Here is a 23,551-nt window from a genome sequence, read left to right on the forward strand (position 1 = left end):
GAGAAGAGGTCAATTTTTTCTTGTAATTAACCAGTAACTAGGAAGATAGTTATCTGTGTAGAGGGATGTAATTACTCCCGCAAGAGCTCTAAAATCTATTTCGCGACTGATGCGCAGCAATATGCTTGCTGATATTGGATGATTATATTGATATTTGATATCGTTAATACTAAGCCGTAAATAATGTGTTGAAACAGAAAAATGATGAGGACCAAAAGGATCGACCAATTATATAATAAAGAAGTCCTGAGATGAATAGGAGCCCCTTCGGTGCTCTTGTATTCTTGGCGCTGGTAAGGTACGAATACAAGAGCACCGATGGGCCACGAAGAATAGGCAATTCCAGCTGTCGGCCATATCGGAGCATGCCTGGATACCGGGACGTGACATTAAATTTGACGAAGCCAGGATAATAGTAAAAGAAGACAGATATTATCCCAGACTTATCCGAGAAGCAATTGAAATACCCCGTACGGACACTTTTAACAGGGACGATAGCTACCTTTTGGATGCCAATTGGAGGAGACTTATCAAAACGACCAATGAGAGAGCAGCAGCCACAACTGGCGGGAATGAGCCCCTATATAAGGAGGACAAAAATCGTAGCAGTGCTAGCGAAACTGTTGTCATCCACAAACAACCAGACGCGGTAGTACCGGAAGAGTGGAGATTTTGGGGCTTGCGACGTTCACTTGCCGCTCGATGTTTTCTGTGCTTCGGTGAGGAACATCGCCCTGTATCGATGTGGAATTCCTGCCACATGCCTTCCATCTCCCCTGCTCTCTCGCGCGTAGTCCTTCACCGACCGCAGCGCCCGCCTTCTCCTCTCGCACTCCGCCTCCTCCGCCGCCCCAGTCCTTCACTCCATCGCGGTCACACCTCCTACCGGGCGTCTTTGTTTCCCGAAATGGATCTTCCGGCGCAAATTCCCCTCTCTTCTTCCTCATCATGCTGCTTGGGTGGTTTAGCTCCAGAGTCTTCAGCATCAAGGCTATGGCGCCTCTCTGAACGAGCTTAATGATTTTTCGCACTTTTTAATTTAATTTAGGGTGTTTCAAGGGAAATCTGCAGTACCTACTTTAGAAGTTGATAGGGGAAATTTTTTAAGCATTTATTGTCCCGTAAATATGGGGGTCGCCGCACCATAGTTACTGAGCTATGTGAACGGAAAAATTTTTTGGATTCACTTTGCGATTACCATGAAAACGGTTTTGCGTCGGTATCCAGCTTTTACGTCATGCTATTTAAAACTCCGATTTCCAGAGGAAATTAAATAATTAAGGTCAGACGAAAATTTGCAAATATTATTGTCTGAAAGAATGAATTGTTGAGCTTTACTAAACGAGAAGTTTGAGCGTGTATCGGCAATGGGATCGCGCATTTTGGGGCAACATTGTTCAAATATTTATAAATTGCAAATTTTTGTCCAACCTTACTTATTAAAATGAGACACTATGGTTCGAGTTAAATTTCAATGCATAGTGTCTCCTCTCCGTTGCCGTTTTCGCGTCAATGTCAATGTTTTTTCGTAATTGAAATCATATGCGACTCTAACTTTCTAAGGTTTTTACAAATATGTTTCGCTTGTAGCATGTCTTGAGGGCATAATCAGGTGAAGAATAGAGCCTCTGTTTTTTCACGTAAACAACTGGAATTCTTCACAAAAGTATACATGAATTCCATATTTACACTTTGAATATTTCATTATTTTTTATTCAGCCTTAGATAGGGGAAGGTTGCAGAAATTGGACCGCATCTGTATTTCTCTCTCAACGATGATACCAATAATTTTAGCTGACTGTACTAGGTGGCAACACCATCGAGCGAATGGCACTAGGTGGCCTGAGAGTTGGCGTCACCTCACCTCACCTACCCTAATAATTTCCCAGATTTTTTTTTCAGTTTCGATAGTGTGTACTCATGTAATCTAACTCAACTTACAGTATTTTTTAATAGAAGTTAGGAAGCTCTCCCTGTGGAAAAAGCCTATGTAAGGTTCAATTTACTAAACGAGAAGTTTGAGCGTGTATCGGCAATGCGATCGCACAATATCACCCATTTTGAGGCAACATTGTTCAAATATTTATATATTGCAAATTTTGTCCAACCTTACTTATTAAAATGAGACGCTATCGTTTGAGTCAAAAGCCCTATCTATAACATTAGTGTGAGTAGAATTTCATATTGTTTTATCTCCTCCAATTCTCCCATCGTTCCTCTACCTCTAACTCCGTGTGCTTTCTTTCTCATCCCTTTGAACTCGTCTCTCCCTCATGTTCGCCTTTCAAACTTCTTCGCCCCCATAACTGTCATCTTCAAACCCTCCTCCTCGCCCCGAATTGCTCGTTTCAACCACCTGCTCTGCCTCCTCCTAATCTCCGCCAAGAGCTATCTCACACTCTCCCAAGTACTTCTGTCATCTTGCATCCGATAGTTCATAAGGTTTCTCCCTTCCCCAGCTCCGTCCTAATCTTAAGCGCCTTAGGTATTATGCTATCGTTTTCTCCTAGGAGAACAAGGTTTTCCCATGCTGGAATTGCACGTCATCCCTGAATAAATCTGAATTACAGAATCAGCTATTAAAAATTCCGGTCTTTGGCTCTCCATCTTGACGCACCAATTAATAACCAACTATTTCTAAAAAGTTTGCCTCGTTGTCTTTGATTAGTCTTTCTAGGTTATTGTATCACGCAGTATTGAAAGAGTAGCTCAAAAAGTTTGTCAAATATCCCGTAAGTAACTTAATCCTGCGATAATTTATTTTCATTAAAGATCGAAGCTAGTAGATGGGCTAGTTTCAATAGTCCCACGCTCATAATCCGCGATTAATTTTAGTATTATTTTTTTAACATACTAACTCACACTGTATCTTATCTCTTATCCTTGTTATTTTTATTTCCATAGTAACATTAATTTTCTCTCAATACTGTCCAACCACAGCCACTGTATGGTAGATATTTTATTAATTTCTTCTCTAATTTCAACATTTTGAGTTGCTCTTGAGTGGTTATTCCTACCCATCTGCCTTAAGTTTTCTATATTATTCTAATGTTACGCCTCCAATACCTGAAGCATAGTCACATTAACCTTCCTCCACGGTCCTCATTTTGATACCATACAATTTTGCTTTTATGCAAGAATCAGAGCTTTATAGTACTTTTCATTTTTTCGAATTTTCTCAGTTGAATACCTTATAATAATTATGTAACACAAAAAAAAATTAGTTATGCCAGTGATGTGGTGAATCTCTAGCTCTATCTTTGGGCAACGTTGTAGGCTATTTATATGGATACTGGCAGCGTAAGTATTTTTACTTCCTAAATAATATACTAAGAAATACTATTTATTTTTCAAATCAATGCCTTTAGTATACTGAGTCTCAGCAGATGAAAACACTTCTTATTAAGGTATTTATGGTTTCTTAAGAGCATAAATGTAGCTGATTTTGTTTAGAATACTTCAAAGGGATTGAAATGAACAAAAATCTTTTCAAGTATCTTCTCTTTGAAAAGTACCCCTCCTAAGTTGCAATTAATAACTATTGAGTTTTATACCCTAGATTTTTATCATCATTCATCAATCAAGATTTATTTACACAGACCCTTGGACTAAAATTTTATCTAGTAATATGATCTTATTGACGAAAGCCGGATATCCAAGTGTAGGATCGTAGTTCAATGACATACCATACCGGCACCTGCATATTTCCAACTATTTCCTAATCCAGGGAAACCTGGTAATGCTGATTCTTGGAATTTTTTTATCTAAAAAACTTAGTTAGGGCTATTTGAGGTCTCTTAGTTTGAAATTTTTAGATGCGCGTTTTTATATCCGTTAATCTAATTCCACATCTCCTCAAAGAATTTGCTTATTTTCTTCTTACATGCAATAGAAAAATGGGTGAAAAACATTATCCTTCAATCTAACCGATTTTCTGTGTTACTCAGAATAATCTCCAGCTATTTATTCCAAATCAACCGTTTTCGTTGTTTTTTTAACGTATGATATAACCCCCGGTTATAAGATGTTCTTGTCTGGGCCAAAACAAATTATAGGCACTCTAGATGTATGTGAAAAGGTCGAAAATATTGGGATCAGTTTTCCTTCATTTAAATATCGGTATTTAAACAATTTACACACGGGTGATTGTGGATACGTAGAACGTCGTCATTTAAAGCATTTGTGGAGTTTGAAATTAACTCGTTTGAATCTGTTATTTATTTTAATTTGCTCTCTCTTTGAATCTGGTTCGAGTCCCGCCAGGGTAAGTTACTCTTATCCAGGGCATGGATATTTGTGCGCGATTGATGATTAAGCGTTATCAACCCCGAAGTACAGGCCGAGCAGTGGTGTTTTCGGTGGTGTGTGAAATTAATAAAATAAATTAATAAAACTGAAACTGATCACCTACTGAACAAAATCTGGACCTGAAAAGTTGTCTATCATAATTACTCACGCCATGTCAGTGCTTCGCGCCTCCAAGACATCCAGCTCGCGGTCCGACACATTCGCACCGAATAATAATTCTCGCCTTTAACACCAAGGCCCCAAATATGAAATCCGGGACGAAACTTTCTCACGATTTTCCAAAATCTCGACAAACTTTTCTTGCCTCTCTTCAGCCGACCGGTTCCCCGGAGTGGCTAAGCCGACGACGGGGAGTGGGAGGAACAAAAAGAAAGAAGAAGCTCGGAGCGCGCGAAAGGGGTTTAGTATGAAAAATTAGTGGGAAAGTGGGAGGAAGAAAAGTGGGGGGTGTTTTGGGGAGGGATAGGAGAGAGCACGCCTTGGTAATTTAATTAACTTCTTATTAATTTTTTCCCCACCAGCCATCTCGCCCGAAAAAGGCTTTCACTGTTTTTGCTCCGCTTTGGTGTCTCAACCTGATTCTTGGGCGGTATAGCATTCCTTCTCTCCTTCCCTTCCCCCGTAGAAACCATTTTCGAGTCATTCCCTTTGCAAACTCTCGCCCTAGAATCTCTGTCACTGACTTTGAGCCCGGAATCCAGCACTCCCCTCTTTCCATCTTACCCCACCGAAAGCAGCTTTTTACCTCGATTACCCTCTACCTCCCATTCTCTTCCGAGCCGTCCCATCTGCCACCTCCCCTTTCAATCTTATCGCGAGTGGCGGAGACCCTTTCTCGGTTTCCTGTCTCGTATTCCCACTCATTCTGGGCTGCGTATTCTGTATCCTCTTTCCATTCGAGGACCGCCCAAGAATTTACTTAGTCCTTGTTGTACCTCCGCAGAATACTGAATTGGGTCAAACAGCCCGAGGAAGAAAGTCTCCCTTTCCTAGGATTACTCTATCGGGGAATGAAAATTATGATTTATTTTTACACGTTATGATTTTGAATGAGCGAAATAATTATAAATATAGAGCCTTAGTTAAATTACCATTTTTGACTTCTGCTTAAGTTAAGATAAAATTGATGTTCAGTTGTGCATTTCTATTTCTAAACGATATGTCGTCGTTTGGATTACGTATGTGGACACGTATTGTAGATAAATGTAAGGTGCAATACACCCCACAAAGAATTACAAACTGGTCAATTTGTAACCCTTTTGGTTGTGGTGTAATCACGTCAACTCTTGTCCATTTATTTCCAAATATGTTTCCATTAGCACTAACTGGGCTAAAATTGTTGGTTTTTTTTCATGCCCGTAGTTTTGAATTTTACAAAGCCCTGGAGCCTTGGCAAATTAACGTGTGGCACATTCTAATGGAAGAGTAACATCTACATTTAAAAGGTGTATATTTGCGTTCACAGCTTAAGCGGTGAGTCAGTGTAACATGTAGCTAATTGTTCGCGGAAGAAATATAACCCATAACAATGGCCGATGAGCAATTGGATTTCAGGGTAACATCTAGATTCACATTCACCAGAGGCATAAATACCATAGTTGGGCTTGATGTGAGATGGAAGAGAATATTCAAGACTGATTATTTGCTGTACTTGCGTAGTTAGCACATTCAAGATATAGGTTCTTACCCTATTTCTAGACCTTCTAGCGCAATTCTCGATTTTTTTTAGTTTTCTAAGGGTTCACAAAGCTTTGATCGGGTACCCTGCACGTAGTTGTCTGTATATTTATACATCAGACACCCGCGACGACTTGAAATTGATGATTTATCTGATCGTAATTATCACCGGTCAACAGGCCCAAAAATAGTTTCACGCCCCAATCGTCTTGATTCTCCTTTCTGCTGATGTTTTCACGATTGCGGTACCCTATTTAACGTCTATCGTCATCTACTCCACGCTTTTCATCCTATGCCTTCCATAACTCTTTTGAATATACACACGTCCTTGTACATTTGACGCCTTAAGACAGCCAATGCGTCATAATGTGGCCGCTAAGGAGGTTCTATTTTGTTATTAATGAATTCATCATGGTTTTATTCTCCCGACCGTTTATAAGGAGTCTCTCATTACTCAATTAGTTGATCATTTAGTTTTTCATCATCCTTCTTTACCACCAAACTATCATTCCTTCCACGCTTTACTTCCTTGCTTCTCTCATCGTCAATGCCTTAGAGAATATGCTCTAGCTGTAGGGAAATATTTTATTCCATATCGCTTACATTCCTTGCCGTTTACCTAGAGTAAATAAATACAAGGGTGCTCTAGCTGGCAGCAAATTATTCAAAATCTGAAGCTAGCATTTGAACCCCAAATTCGGCAAAAGCGTAGAAAAATGGAACAGATAGCAAATGGCACGCTTATTTTTATCAAATCATGACGCTTCTACGTTTTCGCATGAAGTGGGACATAAATAGCATTTCCGAGGTAAATAAATAATTTGTCAACGAACGATTTTATGGTAGAAGGTCAAACTGACGAACTAAAGCCTTTTAAATCTTGTTTGCTCATATGTGCTTTTCGTTCTCGTTTATAATTACTGTCTGAAAGTTGTAGAGTCGAACAGAGGCGTAGTAGGCAGCAAATTAAAGGGAGGGTCATCACTTGATCCCGGGGAGTTTAAAATAGCCCCGGGAGAGAGGGGCGTTCTCTTGTGTTAAAGTTTATAAAATACTCATTTTGGAGACTATAAATTCATTTTTATTCTTAAAAACAGATTAGATCGAATAACTTTGGACATTTAAGCATACAAAAACTATATATGTAATAAAGGTTATTAATTTTTGGTATCACTTTGGGTGGGGCATTTTGGGTGACCTCTCCCAAATCCACCACTGATGTCGCATGCTCACTTTCTCCTCTTGCTCAGGGGCGTAGCCAGGACAATGTGTTTGAGGGGCGAGCCGGGGGTTCAGGACGGTAGAACCCTAGAGTAGCCCGGACCCCCCTGGGGTAAATGTGAGCATTTTTATTGCTAGAAATCACATTTTTACTATTGTGGCACTTAAAAATACTCAATGGTAGTTCATCGGGAAGCTGTTTTAGTCAAACATACTGGAGAAATGAAAAAAGTTATTTTATAGACCTTAAAATTATCTGCAAAAAATTAATTGGTTTGGGAGGCACATATCCCCTGTGTTCCCCCCCCCCCGTTTAAGCCACTTATCCGGATTTTCTGCTTACGATAAATATCATTTTTAGTGCATTGGTGGTTGCTCGAACCTCCGCCGCACGCAATACGAGATCTAAATTTTTCCCCTGCCCATAAAATCCTTCCGTATCACTCGAATTGCCCTCAGTGCAACTCCCCACCCTGTTGTGTTCTCTCACGCCTTCACAATCCTTCTTACCTTCCCATATGGTCTCCGTCGCAATTCCCCTCCTGTTCCCCACGACCCTATTTCGCGGAACATACCTCTCCCTTCCCCCCCGGACATAACACTTATCCAGCGTGCCCCGTACTCCCCTAGAGGCATCCCAACACGCGGAGGTGGAGTCAAGGCGGTCCCGCCGTGCGCTCTCTTTACGATCCTCCCCCTTCCCCTGGGACAATTCCATGCCAAGACTCCCCCACCTCCCTTCCCATCCCATCAGTCAACGCGGCCCTCTTGCATCCCCGCCCTCCAAAAGATTCTTTCCTCGCCCACATTCCATTTGTTCCCGCTTCCCTTCCGCCGGCTCCCGTGTTGGCCTTTAGGCTTCTTGTCTTATCTCCGTTTCCTTCCCTCCCTCGCTACACCTTTGTTGTGATTTACTCGCCCTCTTGCATTCCCTTGTATTATACCTGCGTCTTTGTGTGCAAGCGTGGGCTTCTTGACGCCACCGTGTGAGTGAAACCTCCACATTATTGTAAGGTAAGGAATATTATGTAGTGGAACCCAGCGCAGAATGGGGTAAGCGATTTTTTAAGTGCGATAATATGTGCTGCGCAAGTGGCAATGACTATATGTAGTCATAGCTATATCTATGTTAAGTAACACCAATCTGGACTAGTTATAGTTATTGCCGCTTTTCTCGCACTTAACCCTCGAGCGGGCGCGCCTCATATATTCACACGAGCGGGCGCCTGACGTACATTGTCTACGGCTTATGCATTTGTATGAAAACACTCGATTTTTGTTAAAATTTATCTTTATCTGTTGAAATTGGTTCAAGCTTGTACATTAATAGGTGATACAGATATAAAGGTACAAAGGTGGTACAGGTGATACTCGGCCAGTCGCGCGGCGTAATTTATACGCGCTGGGTGTCGGGTTCCTCGTCCTGACGTAAAAAGTTATTACTACAATACTTTGAGCTTTAAAAAATCACGCTATAGACAGTCAAAATGACATTGTAAACATACACGAGGCCATTCAAGGAAAGCAAAGCTTGAGGTACAAGGCCGGTCGCGCGGCATACTTGGTAAGCCACGGCAGTCGGTTTCTCTTGCCGATCTAAAAATAAATTGCCTATAGTACTTCGTGCTTTAAAAACTCGCACTATTGACAGTCACAGTACATTGTAAAAATACAGGAGGCCATTCTAGACAAGAATGCACGTACAACGTTGAAATCCTTGGTTTTCGAAGATTGGCGTACTTTATACGCCAGCGCGCCCGCACGAGGGGTAAAAATCGCTTACCACGTACTGGCCCGCCCTCTCCCCCCCCCCCCCGTTCCGCCCTGGGTACCCCTGTATTGTATTCTGTACGTTAATCCCACATTTCCTTGAGTTCAATATTACAATCAGGAATATTAAAAAGGAGGATCCTCAAGTCTTCCTCTAAATGTATTGTCAACCACAGCACATTTAAATGAGTTTACTAAAGTCGCCACTCGCGTCAGTGACGGACAAATTTATCCGAGTTACACTGGGAAATAAGGTATAATTAGGGGTGTTAACCGAAATTTTTACACATGATGATGTGATCTATCAATCTGGCATGGATTTTTGCATACGTTCAATTGTTAAATGTTACGAAAACCACGTTATTAAAGCCACGTGGCGCTAGTTTTAGCTGTGGTTTGGCAATGGATAAATAAATCATATGACAAATGTGACATGGATTTCTACGCTGCCAATGGGTCCGACTTGATGAAAACGATGGTTAACTCAAGGATCTTCTCAAATAATAATTTGGGAAGGTCCTTGAGTTAATCGCCTGAGATAAGCGCTGTTAGTGATGGACGCAGTGAGCGTTTCCACCAGGAAAACATGGAAAATAAAACCAAGGAAAATTCGGCGATATGTCATCAAATGAATGTTGGACACTGAATAGGGACTTGCCTGGTGCGAGAAAATCCTAAGAGAGTACCCATTTTTTCAACTGATTAAAAATCATGATTTATTTTCTGACCCGTCCTTGAGCCCTTATTCAGTCCACTTGTCCTAAGAAACCTGGACGTGATGGAAAAAATCTGAGCCCAGATTCAAAATCAGCACGAAATACACCTTTAGGGTCATCTGAAAACATGTCTAGGACAGAAAAAGGTTTTTTTTGTTGACCAGTGTAATAAAATGATGTCGTTATGCAGACGTGCCTCAAGTTAGAATAGATGATTTTGGCGTTCGTTTATGCGTTGTAAACCTAAAGTGGTATTGATGATCCATCCCTCAGGTAGTTAAGTCTTTTTATGAAGTATTCATCATGATTGTCCTCCTCTCTCGACAATCAGTGTGAACATTTGCTTTTCACCATTCATCTCTACCACTCTTTTTAGCAATGTATACTTCCATTTTTCACAGCCTATGAAATTGAATGCAATGCATACATTTATCTAGGATAAAACTATCTATCTAAGCCTTCTTATACACTTATTCTATGTATATCATCAAATCAACACCTTTTTTTGAAACCCAGTAGCAATTTGGGTTAAAGAAAAATTTTATTTCAAATTTAAATGGGTCTCTCATAAAATTAAACCTGATTAAATTCATGTAATCCCACGAGTCGCAACTTCAACTCATTTTTTTGGGGCTAGCATAAGTTCGTGGCTCGGAAAAATTGAGTTTTGTGTTCTTTCCTGTTGCATACGCTCAATTTGGGTCAAAAAACTTAGCCAGCGGGCATCACTCTTTTGTGCATTGGATCAGTGGAAACGCCGTTTTTGTAGACCCCCTCTGTGCTTTGTAAGTCTTCCTTAGACTCATAGTCACGAAAAAACAGTCGCTCAAGTCTGAAGCCACTGTTCGTAGCTTTGAAGTGATGGCCGCTGTCATGCGTACACATTACCTCCCAGGATACATGTGCAAGCTTCCCCGCTTTTTTTCCGGCCCCGGAAAAAGTTTGTCAACCGCTGTGGCACATTATATCTCAGTCCACTGCAGAACTTGAGCAGCACAAAAAAGCCTAGAAGCCAAACGGTTCTTCCAGCTTGATGCCTTGTGCGTACCTTTAAAAGTCCAACTTTTGTCCGCTTGATGCATACCATTCTATACAAGTCACGAGAAAATTCTCAACTGTCTTTGACGTGTTTTACAAATGGATATCGATCCTAAAAAACAACTTGGCCCATTTGATTGAAATTCGAATATTTCGCAAGCAATAATACTTAAATTGAATGATAGTGCGACTTTTTCTTTTATTTCAATCACTATTTCATGAAGAAACAGAATTTATTAATGAGTTACACGAGCCCAAAACCTGTTTTCCTTTATAACGCTCGTATTATTTACACTCGATTTTTTTGTTTTCATTGCGCATTTATTACTTTCTCCATAATGGATAAGTTCTTACATTTGCCTAGAAATAGAAATTTTCAAATGAAATTTCTTCTAAATCTCGTTGCAATTGTGGCCGCAAGGATTAATGTAGTCTTTACGAATCGTGGAGCTTGTGAAGGTATGGACAAAGATTCGCCTTTCTGTGATAAAAAAAAGCTCTTTAAACGTACATATTTCTGAATTTTCTACTTAATATGCTAATTATCTGGTACATATGAAAAAGTGAAATGAAATCCTAGCTGAATTAATTTGTTTGGATTATTAAAGCGTAAATCGACCAAAATCATGTTTTACGCATTAAAATATTGACAGACCGTCAATATTTCTAGCGGAAAAATTCCGGAAATAGCTGAGCTCGCACTCTTTCAGGCACTTAAAAACTTTCCTTGCCTTCGAGCCAATTATCCGGAGTCTTTGGTGCAAAAAATTTCTCATTCACTTCCGTGGGCCGGAAGGCTAATATTCTTGCGCGTGGGAGCGATATTCTCGGCGTTTTGCGGGGTGTCTTGGGTCCCGGCACAAATTCTCTCCGTACGTTCTTAGGCATTCCGGGATTCGCTTATATATTACTTGTGCCAGGAACCTCCCCCTCCTCTTCCTCGCCCTTCATTCTGCAAACTGTCCCGAATAGCTTAAATAAAGCATTAGGCAAGCCTTTTCCTTCCCATTTGCAAGGATTCACCCCACGCATTCCTTTACACCCCAACGCGGCACTCTTGGGTGCTTCTCTCTGGTTAAAAAATGGTGGGCGTGAGTTTTATGTAATCGATATATGTACCGGTATTGTAACAATGTGCATGTTAATTTCGTCATTTTTATTAAAGTATTCTACCGATTAAGGTAGGTTTCCATGGTGTGCTTAAGAAGAATTCCCCGAGCCTCCCCTTACATCATGCACTTCCCTCTTCAATGCACAATAAGTCCTACTACCTTTCATTCTATCTGTAAATCCTATTCTTTTCCTTCGCCTCCCTCGTTTACCTAACATTCTTCCCTCTACCACGTTTTCAACATGCCTTCCCGCTAAGTACTCGCTCCATTCATACCTTCTGTCTCCTCCTTATCTCATCTAAAAGCTGCCTCTGCTCACCCACCATGTCCAGCACTTCGTCGTTCCTCCTCCTCTCCGTCCACTTCACCTTCTCCATTCTTCGCCACACCCACATCTCGAATGCCTCGAGTTTTCTCTCGTCCTCCTTCCTAAGTGTCCACGTTTCTGCACCGTAAAGTGCTGCACTCCAGGTCAAACTCTTCACTAACCTTTTCTTTAAATTCTTACATAGCGAACCTCCCAGAAGCTCCTTCCTGTTCATGAAAGCCTCCTTTGCTAATCCCATTCCCTTCCTTATATCCTTACTACTGTATCCGTTTTCCTCTAACGTACTGCCTAAATAGTTGAACTGCTCAACCTGCTCAAGTTTTTCACCACCCTACTTTATCTTAAGTCTAACATTCCTCGCTCCATACCGATCATTTAGCAGGTAAGCAATTTTTATTATTTTTTCATTGAACGGTTTCTGTTATTAATCCGAAACCGAGACAACTGAAGTAAGCGCATGAAAAACAAGGGAAATACGAATTGAGAATATCCTCCTCATACAATTTACCCAGAAAGCCAAAGGGTATAATTGCAATATTAATAATTTCTGATATAAGTGCATATAGTGCTTGATGGGGTATACAATATTGTTGTAGCAAAGGGGATATAAAATAATCAATGTCTCTGTTTGCTGGCGCGAATAATCTAATCAAGAAATCCTCACTTTATAACCGTTTAAAGAGAGCCCTGGTCCAGAGGAAGAGGAGGCCGGATTGTGGCCTCATCTGGGCCAGGTAAAAGAAAAAAATCAAATCTGATCTCTGAAATCATCGCAATTGTCCTTGTATCACTGGGTCCTTGGCTTCAAGGGTCCTCAATTATATAATTGCACTTTTTTATTAATATGTTATAGCACTACAACAAACTCTCGGCATATCCCTTTATAACTAGGCGGAATCTTCTGAGGAGTTTTTCTCTCGGACCGAGTAGTGTAGGCGGGGGTGCAACACATTAAATGAATCACATTGAATGAATTCTATGGATGAGAATTTAAAGAGTAACTATTAGTAGCGGTCGACATCGCAAAAAAAGAATCTAGATCTATGGGTATCAATGTGATGTTTTGTCCTTATTTGAGTCCATTAAATTAGCAAGCGAAAAAAAGTTATTTAGTTTCAAAATAATACACATAGAGTCGAAGAGTTTGCAACGTTTATAAGATCCTTCAATCCGCAGATTCCATTCACAGAGCTCGAAATCTCTCATCCGCACCCTGGCTTTCCTTTGCTTCAATTTCTTCCTGTTAATATTTTCATTCTTCAGACATTAGAAGGGCTGACTGACGTATTTTTGATTCTTGGAAGTCGTTTGATCTTTGTGAAGACGTCTCAGTTATCAAATGAGTTTGGTGTCGAAATTTTTAGCAGAGATGACGTAGCAAAAATCCATGATATGGAATTTTATTGGGGTTGAGGCAATTATCCGGGAAAAAGAAGCCTTTTTATTTGGCAGATTCAATCCGTCAAGCCAGTTAAATCAATCCTGAAATCGGTAGAGAGTGCACAGGTACGCTTAAATTGGCTTTATTCGGCATAAAAAAATCTTCCTATTGTAGTTATGCTTGAAGGCATGCATTTCTCACGTTTATTTGAGTTATAGAGCACCGCTGAAGAAAAATGAATTGTTTATCTTGATTTAATGGTACGATGTTATTAAGGACGGTCATTTAATTGATGGTTCTCTTCGAAGTTTGAAATTGTTTCTGTTAATTCGTGAGATTGATACTTTCCCATACGATTGATCTTTACTCGATTGCATAATAAACCTCGTGTATAAAAATATACCGTTATTTTCCGTGATCTCTTTGAAGATACCGCTGTTATAAAAAAATATGGCTAGTTTTATTTCTCCATAAAGCAAAATAGGTTTCAACAATGGAATCTAATTGACTTGATTTCTGATCAATAACTTGTTCCGTCTCTCAGCCGAGGTGGAACTTTGAATCTACGGTTGAACCTTCGTTCACGGAGATGGAGTGTTTGAAATATGATGGTCATTCGCTTCAATGGCTTCGGTTGGAAAAAAGAAGAAAATATATCTCCCAAAGAGGACCTGGGAGTTTTGGTCTCTCGCCTACCGAAGCGGATCGGGTTCACAACAAAGCCTCAGTGCCCACTCGCGATAGCAAAGGTTCCTCCTCCCCTATACATCTATTTCTCTCCCATCCAACTACCAATCTTTCGAACAGCCACCTTTTCTCCTTATTTCAGTTGCCTTTCTTTGATCTATCCTCCGACGCGTATCCTCTGCAGGGAAGGGAGCTCTACTCGCAGTGGCGAGCAAATATAAATGTTATCGCTCTCTTCCAACAAGAAAATTTGATATTTTTTATAATATAGCCTCTTTTTCAATATTAACTTACCTACCTACTGCTTTAATATTATTGCAAAGAGTGAAAAGATCTTTCTGTCGTTAAAAATAATTAAATTTCATCACAGAAAGACCCATTTCAGAGAAAATCCGACAAGGCTTCTTAGTTTTTAGTCGTTTTACATAATTAGAAACTGATTTTTCATTGCATCTCATTTCTTTGTGAGGAATTTCTCTCTCATGGGAGCATCGAACGGTTCTCGAGTCTCGTCAAGTACCAACTTTCCCCTATTTTAGTAGCAGCAGTTGGCATTTTTATGGAGATGGAGTGGGTACTGGAGAAAGAAATTATTATCCTGTAAATAAATGTTTTCCCATTTGATAAATTATTGCAATATGGTACTCAACAAAATTTGATTTCGAGTTTAAAACATTCTCTCCATTGATTAATGAATGATGGTGTGTGACCATAGTAAGCTTATCTGTTATTTTGTTTTATACTTTGAAGCATTTTTCAAAAATCTTTATAAAGAACTTTTTTTTACTGCAACCGCGTCAGTTTGTCTATAGTCTTTAATATTCTTGTTGGTTTGATCAGTTTCATACTCTTTGGTTTGTGATAACGAGGGAAGCAAAAGAACTAGTTCTCAAGTTTGTGTTCAAGGGTTTAAACCACAGCTAAATATTAATTTATTTTTTCTCCAAATCACGTGGTTGCAGTCATAAAATACACAAAACAATCTTGCTATTTGACATTGTCCAGCTTCGTACAAAAGTTTCTGTTTTTGAGTAAAATGTTGGTATTCCATTTGCTTACTAAGCGGTAAAATTCGTATTTGAAGTACCATTGATAATTATTTGATATTGGGTAAATCTGACTGTTGAAGGAAAACTTTCCGATGACATAGCCGTTATAGCAGAAGCAGGGAAGGATTTGAAAAATATTCTGGTTAATATGGGTAGGGTAATGAGTAGATATCAACTGAAAATAAGCACGAAGAAAACCAAGATCTTAGTATGCAGCAGAAGAGAAGAAGTCAATACCAACAAAAGGGAGGCAAAAACTGATAGAGGTGGATGGATTCTGTTATTTGGGAAGCGAGATAACTAGTGACGGGAGAAGCAAGAAAGAAATTATCAGCAGAATAGCCCAGGCGAAGAGAGCATTCCCCCAAAAGAGAGACCTGCTTACAGCGGGAAACTTAAATATGGAAGTAAAGAAACAATTTATAAGAACCTACATCTGGAGTATGCTCCTATGCGGAAGTGAGGCATGGACAATGACCACAGCGAAGAAAGCAAGGATAGAGGCCTTTGAAACGTGGTGCTACAGAAGAATGATGAAAATCAAATGGATCGACCGAGTTAGTAACGAGGAAGTCCTAAGAAGGGTAGGAGAGAAGAGAAGCCTAATGAAAATCTTAATAAGAAGACGGAACAACCTTATAGGTCACATCTTGAGACATGATGGCCTGATGAAGACAATCGTCGAAGGACAAGTGGAAGGCAAGAATGGAAAAGGAAGACCTAGAACAAAATATATGGAACAAGTAAAGAGAGATGTGAAAGAGAAGAAATACGTAGGTGTGAAAAGATTAGCTGATAGGAGAACTGAGTGGAGAGCTGCGTCAAACCAATCCTAGGATTGTTGACCAGTGATGATGATGATGATGGAGGAAAACGAAAAAAACTAGATATCAAACGGAGGCATCCGTAGAGTGGTTCAGTATGCGCAGCTTGACTTTGTAGAAGTTTGATGCATCAGGAAGAAAAATAGACGCGGAGAACAACCCGGAAGCCTATCCGCGCCAACTAGATATCAAGTTAGGCAAATCGCAAGTTGAACCACGGCTAGATTTTTCTATTTTTTTCAAACTTATGTGGTTTAGGCCTTAAAATAGGCAAAACAAGGTTAGAAGTTGACGGCGTAGGTCCAGCTTCGTACAAAAGTTTCCGTATTTGAAAAAAATATCGGTCTTTCTTTTTGGTCGCGATTTGATGCGTTTGGGCGACGCGGCGTTACGATTCAATATGCTTAAGCACGAAAAAATCTGAAAGTTCCAAGTTTTCGTAGAATTTTATTGCTCAGCTAGGATAAACATTGCTCTAACTGTAGATGATAATCCGCGGAGATAAGTAAGTATATTTCTGATTCAGTTAAAACTTAAGCGAAGAACGATTAATTTTAGTTAATTTATAATGGCCATTTGGAAAGTGGTATTTTTCAAGATTCATTACTTAATAGTATCTAATAGATATATGTATTATTGTTATATATGAGCCAATCGAACAATCTTTATGTATTGTCCACTCACCGGGGCAACAAACATTGAGATATGTAGCAAAAAATATACGTTTGGATTTCCGCGATTCTTTATCTCTTTTTGAAGGTTAATACAGATGTAACGAGCGTGAATAAATTAAAAAAAGTTTACGCATATAGGTGTCTGGGCATTATAGAACAATACTAGGCAACTTTTGGATCAATAAAGAATAGTAAAATATTGGAGTTTTGGCCAGCTTTTTCCGCCCACTCTACGTCGCCTCTATTGCCTTGTCCTCGTCACCCTGCTTCGATTTATCCACTCATCTACCGCACCCGGAGGGAGACCTGCTCCCTTCCGTTCTTCTTCTCACTCCGGTTACCCTCTTGGGATGAACCCCACACCCCGACGGGAGAGATGGCAAGGTTGCGGCCGGGGAATTGAAAGGAAAAGGGAAGAAACTTGGTGGGGGAGAGGGGGAACGGTTTGGAAGCTGTGAGGAGCCTCCAGGGTTTTCGGAAGCTTTACTCTCGGCTCTGGTGATTGATTATCTACGTTCGTTAAATAAACGACGGAAGGATTTCGGGTACCATAGAAATACTCTGCCTCGGGTCTCATCCCCTACGACGCTGAGTTTACCCTTTTCAGGATCTGCTTTCTCTTCTTAAATCTCTCCGACCTTCTATTCATCTCCATCTCTTCCTCATCTCTCCGTCTCGTCATTTTCGGGGATTGGAAAAGCACAGAGGCATAGTAAATACTCTGCCACTGTATTTTTTAAACTGTACTTCAATACATGTAACTATGACAGTTAAGAGGAAGAATTTACTGTTCATTTACCCTTTCAGTAATACATTATTTCTTTTTGTTGTTAAAATTTGTTATTTTTTCGGAATTCAATGTTATATAACCTTTTGAACACTTTTCCAAACAATTTTGTAATATTTCACGCACTTAATTTTGTAGGTCATGTCCATAGTTATGCTCAGGATGTAAGAAACCTCCTATAGATCATGTGGGTACACTCTTCTCGGGATTCCCACCGGGTTAATTCATCAATAACGGCTAACGTTACAAGCTCCGACTTGGGGCTCATCGTCAGGGCCGAATACTGTTTTGACAATGAAAAGATTTTACCCACATCATTCACCGGGAAAGCGTCAAATAGAGTTCATTATATCGTAGGTAATGTCCATTTTAATGGACTCAATGACTGAAAGAGTTCGTTCAGTTGGTATTCGCATAATTGTTGAAAATATGATCACAAGGGAGTACATGATAACATATTCAATATTTTGGTATATATTTTATTTTATTTATATTCTATATTTATACATTAAATATTAAATCATTATGAACTTATTTTAAAATATTTTATTGTTGGAAAAGCTATGGCGTAGTTATTTTACTCGTTACCTATTCAAACGATATTTCTGGTCTAGGGGCATTGGAAGATTATACAGATGAAGTTATGTTGATTCATAAAATTTATAACTAATTTAATATTGTAGTTACGCATTGTAAAATTTCGCTATGAACAGAAATGGTCAAAAATGGTAATTTGAAAAGGTATCCAAGCTTCAACGGTTGATGAGTGATTTTTCCCTATTTAATCCCTCTCTCATGGGTCACCTCGCTACCTTTCATCTCTTTTTGGCTTTCCTTAGCGATCTTTCACTATCCAACGTTCCCTTTGCCCTCCTGTCCTTTTGTTTAGCCCTGATATCTGACCGCTATCCTCTTTTGTATGATTTCCTTTCACCTCCAAGCCCGCTCCATGAGACAAAACCCCAACGAACCGATATGGAGTCTCGCCCGTCTCTCGTGTACGTGATATCCCTGCCTTCTCTAAAACCTTGTGATCGTTTGAGGGTGTTCTTGGCGCCAACTCCTTCCACAGCGCGCCGCATTGATGGACGATTTTTACCTTCGACTTTCGTATCCGGTAGCTAGTCGAGGTGCCATCGATTTTCTTGATAGGCATATAGAAAACAGTTCTGAATTAATGCTTATCAATGGTTACCTATTGTTTGCCATCATTGGTTAATTAAGGACGTCGGTTTTATCGATTTTTATTATGTTATTTGTTATGAGGCATCTATAAAAAAGTAGAAATTCGTAAGAATGCTTGGTGTCCGACTTGGCTATACCTTCCGTACTACACCAATCAGCGATTTGGAGAGTCGCTTTTATCTTCTCCCCCTTCAACTGCGGTGCCAACATGCTGACGTAATTCTACTGTTTAAATTGTTGAATGGCCTCATCGACAGCCCAGTAATCGTGGGTGGTATTGGCTTGTCAGTGCCAAGGGATCTTCGCTCAATGACCATCTTTCGCCGACGGTTCTCTTCTACGTACTACGCCTATCAAAGTGGGCTCTCCCGGCTTCTAAGAACAGGTACTGCTGTTGCTACGTACTTGAATTTCTTTAATGAATCCCCAGCTTCATTCAGAAGAAAAGCTGGGATGTTTTCAGAGTTTGATCCACATTTGCTTGGAGTTGTTTGATTTTGTATACATTTTTTAAATAATTACTTGTTATACATTTAATTTTGTTTTTTTGTTCCAGTAGCTGTTACTTTAAAAATAGTTGAATTTTTACGAAATGATGTTATCCGTAAAAATAAATAAATTTAAGCAACCGCAAATGGACGAGCACAAACGATAATCTAAATCAGATGTAGTAGGAAAACTAGCTCGTCATCGAATTAGAATATTTCCTCTTAATGATTTGTTATTAAATAGATCGATAATTTTTTCACTTTTTGTAGCCATTGGTTGATTTTAGTTAATTTTACTTGTCACTGTAATGTATTTATCATATATACTGTCTTACCAATTGTAACTCTTTTAAGTACATTTGTGGTATCTGTTTCCGTTGATCGAAGCAAAGAGATAGCTGCCATACTTTGAATCGTATTCAAAGCTACTTGTCATGCATGCAGTTGTACCGTATGTACGATCTTGGGTATTGCTCTCATTTTAAGCCTTTCAAATGTCATAAAACCCGCTTCATCATTTACGAGGGGGCGAAAACGTTTCGATTACAACATAGGTAGAATATTGCATTATCGAAAACTATTTGTTAAGATTAAGTTTAAAAAAAAAACTTCAAAAAAATCTTAGATTAAATTAGTTAATGAAATCCGGCTAAATTTTGGAAAAAAATAATTAAAATTCTCGGGAACGCAGTGCAAGGAGCAGATCCTACACGAAGCATAAGTCATTTTTGGCCATTTTAAATGTCTGCTATTGCTAAAACTTAAATGTTTTCGTAGGCTCCTTCCCTTTTCGACCGGATGTGGAGGGCTGTATACTTATCAATTTCATTTAGGGCTCTAGTTCGCACAGTTTAGGTAATATGTGACCAGAACTTAAATACCGATGGCCGGATGGCGGTCTTGTTTTTAAAATATTTTTTATTCTTCCGATTTTTTTCTTTTGATGTTATCCCATTAAAATTTATCTACAATTCATAATAAGAAACAAATTTAGCCCGACAATTTTTTTTATATAATTTTCAGTCACATCCGTATAGCCAGAGTATAGCATAGGTATGGTAAGAGGCTGAAATCTAAAATCTGTGAAAATACAAAAATAGTCTCGATCTATCCCTGCTTCCGCATTCCATTTGTGAACTATCGGTCTCTGTTGTCTTCTTCTCCCCCTTCCTCCTGGTCTGATCTCCCTGGAGATTGGTAATCAGTTTGACGGGACCTTCTTGGTTCTTTGGCGCCGCACCGTAAATATTATCTTTTCGGTACTTCAATATTCCGATTGTTTTTGATTACCCGAGGGGGGCTGAACGGATGGCGGTCTCTGATAATGGAAAGTTTACTCCCCAGGATTCGATGTTTTCTTTCGTGTGCGCATAGAAGTGACCAAAAACAACTTTTCATCTTCGAAAGGAAACTTAACTTTCTATGTTTTAATGGAATTTTTGTTAGTATGGTCTTGCATTAGTTTATTTGCTAAAGAATACTTGGACGCTAAGAAAAAATGCGTTATAATATTTGAGGTCTTTTATTGATGTCAAATGTCTTTTTCCTTTTTCAAGTCGTCTTTTCTGTTCAAATAGCGGAATATACACAGCAAATATTTGTAATCTTCGCGAAATATGTGGCACTATTTGTAGCAAAAAATTCTACGGTAAATATTTCTAATTTTTTTCATAAAAAATGTGTAGTGATGAAGAAACGTGGAATGGCTGATTCTCGGAGAGTGATAATTATAATGGAAAAAGTTCCTCAATAATCAAATGTATGCCGGCTTTTAGTTTTTCATATGATTTTAGTAGTACTTTGTATTGATTCAAATATTTTTAATTCACACATGAAAGAGCTGGAAAGTTGGTTTTGGATTTAGAATCTGATGGTTTCTGCGGTTTTAAAAATCACCTTCTATTTTATCTTTTATACGAACTTTCTTTATAACTGAAGACTAATATTGATATTTCGGTGACCGAGGAAGAAACTATATTTATTAATGTTTTTATAAGAGTATTACTTAAAAGATGCAGTAATTCCGGCGTAATTAAGTGAAAATATTTGATTTTTAACATTGAAGCACTTGTCTATTTCAACATTCCTTAATTTCCTATTAACCTAGGTTTCGGCACATAATGCCATTTTCAAGGTGACGGAGTTTCATGCTATTGTCAATGGCATTATGCACTGACACGTCGATCGGTAGGGTTAAAAAATTGTGGAAATAGACAAGGTGCGTTCATTATGCATTACTTAGTTAAACTCTATTAAGCTTACATGTGCATTTAAATCCTCTTTATATTGCCTCTAGCAAGTTTTTGTGGAATTTTTTAGTTCCTCGGGACAAGATATATGTTCCTATTTCCATCTTGAAAATGCTTCCGTCGCAACAGCCGTATGCTTACAGGAATTGATTCATGTTTGATGACGAATAAGGTATTCATAAAAAAACAACGTAAGCGGATAATATTAGTTTTATCGGGCCAGTCTAGCAATTATGTAAATTTTGTATTCATCTAGATAATTGACTTCATTCATAAAGGAAGCAAATGTTTATGTCCTTTTTATAAATAAAATTGGATAAAATTGTTGGAGTACCATTCCTGGATTATATTTTGCTATTCCTCCTTTTCATTTGCTCAAATACATTTATTGAATAACTCTCATTGAAAACGGAATGTTTTGGAAATCATCCTTAAGCATTTAAAATATGGGAAATCCGAGCATACAGGCCTACTGAAACAAGAAGAGGAAGAGGTCACCTTTATTTTAAAAAAATGTGTAGACGCCCGGAGAGTTTATTGCTATAAAGCGGAATAAAACGTCCGGACGCAAATACTGAGCACGGTAGCAGAAGTTATCCTAACATTTCATTTTTTATCGCAGTCCGCCGCTTTCCACATGTACGTACGTGCGGGGAAAGACATTTGCGCTGGGTATTTGCGCCTCTAAATCCCTTACACGAGGCATTTTAATCCCAAATATTACGGTGCCCCGTCCTTTCGCTCCCAAATATCCTCTCCCGCATTCACGTCACACGGACCCACAGCGGAGGGAGCGAGGTGGAGGGGTTGGTCTCGCACTGGCGTTGCCATTTTGTCATCAAAAACATCGCGTGACCGATGTTTCGATGCTACTAAACGTACTCTACACTCATTCCTTACACCGAAAAATTTTATGAAACAGGATGATTCAGGTGTAATTTGCAATACTTCATGAGATGGTAGGGGAGACAATTTTTAGTATTTTTTGTCGATAAACATGGGGTCACCATTCTTTAATTACTGAACTATCATAAAGCAAACATTATTTGAATGTACTTTTCAATTACATTGAACACGGTCTTTCTTGGGTATCCAGGCTTTTCAAAATTTTATTTAATACTCTGAATTTTTTGGGACATAAAATAATGAACGCTGGGCGCGATGCGATTATATTTTTCTCAAACAGTTAATATTTTAGCTTAATTAAACGAGAGCTGTGAGCGAATATTAACCGTGTGATTGCGCAATCTCAACAATGTTGAGATTAATTGTTTCAGACCATTTTTATCACACGATAAAGAATCTGAGCCTTTCCCGGTGAATAGCATGGCTGAAAGTTTCTCGTGTTTCCAGCCGCGTCAGGGTCTGCATGGTGTAGGCCGACGTTTCGTTGGGAGGCGCTGATGATCATTAGCCCAGTGGATGATGGGAAATTCTACCAACGAAACGTCGGCTTACATCATGCAGACCTCGACCCGGTTGGAAACCCGGGACGCTTTCGTCCATTTTTATCGCAAGTTTCGTCCTACCTGTCGACCCCATGTTAACATACAAAAAAATGCTTGAAATTTCCTTCCCTACCGTCTCCTGATACACCTTGTTGCGTAATCCTCCTGATACACCTTGTATTAAGGAGAGAAATAACGTTGACATCATAAAGGCAATTCTTGATTTTAGAGGATCTTACTTATAGAAATAGAGTATCTTACGCAGCCAGACCTATTGCTATTTAGCGTCCGAGGTCTAAAAATTGCAGAGTTTATGATAATGTTCAAAATTTTAGAATATTATCCTTATCAAACGAGACTATTACTCTGAATTTAAGAATTTAGTGCCCTAGTGTCTATTTAGTATCAACATGATATTCTTAATTAAAGAATATTCTTGAGGTTGCTATTCTTCCTGTATCTCATCTTAAATGTAATCTTCTCGGCACCTATAACACAGGAAACAACTCTTAATTCTCGTGAGAGACTCTCGAGTTGTACATTTTACTTTGTGAATTCGTCAACGAAAAACTTGGAGTTTTCGTCGCATCGAACGTTTTATTACTGCAT

The sequence above is a fragment of the Ischnura elegans genome, chromosome 10 (genome assembly GCF_921293095.1).
Source record: "Ischnura elegans chromosome 10, ioIscEleg1.1, whole genome shotgun sequence".
Classification (NCBI taxonomy): domain Eukaryota; kingdom Metazoa; phylum Arthropoda; class Insecta; order Odonata; family Coenagrionidae; genus Ischnura; species Ischnura elegans.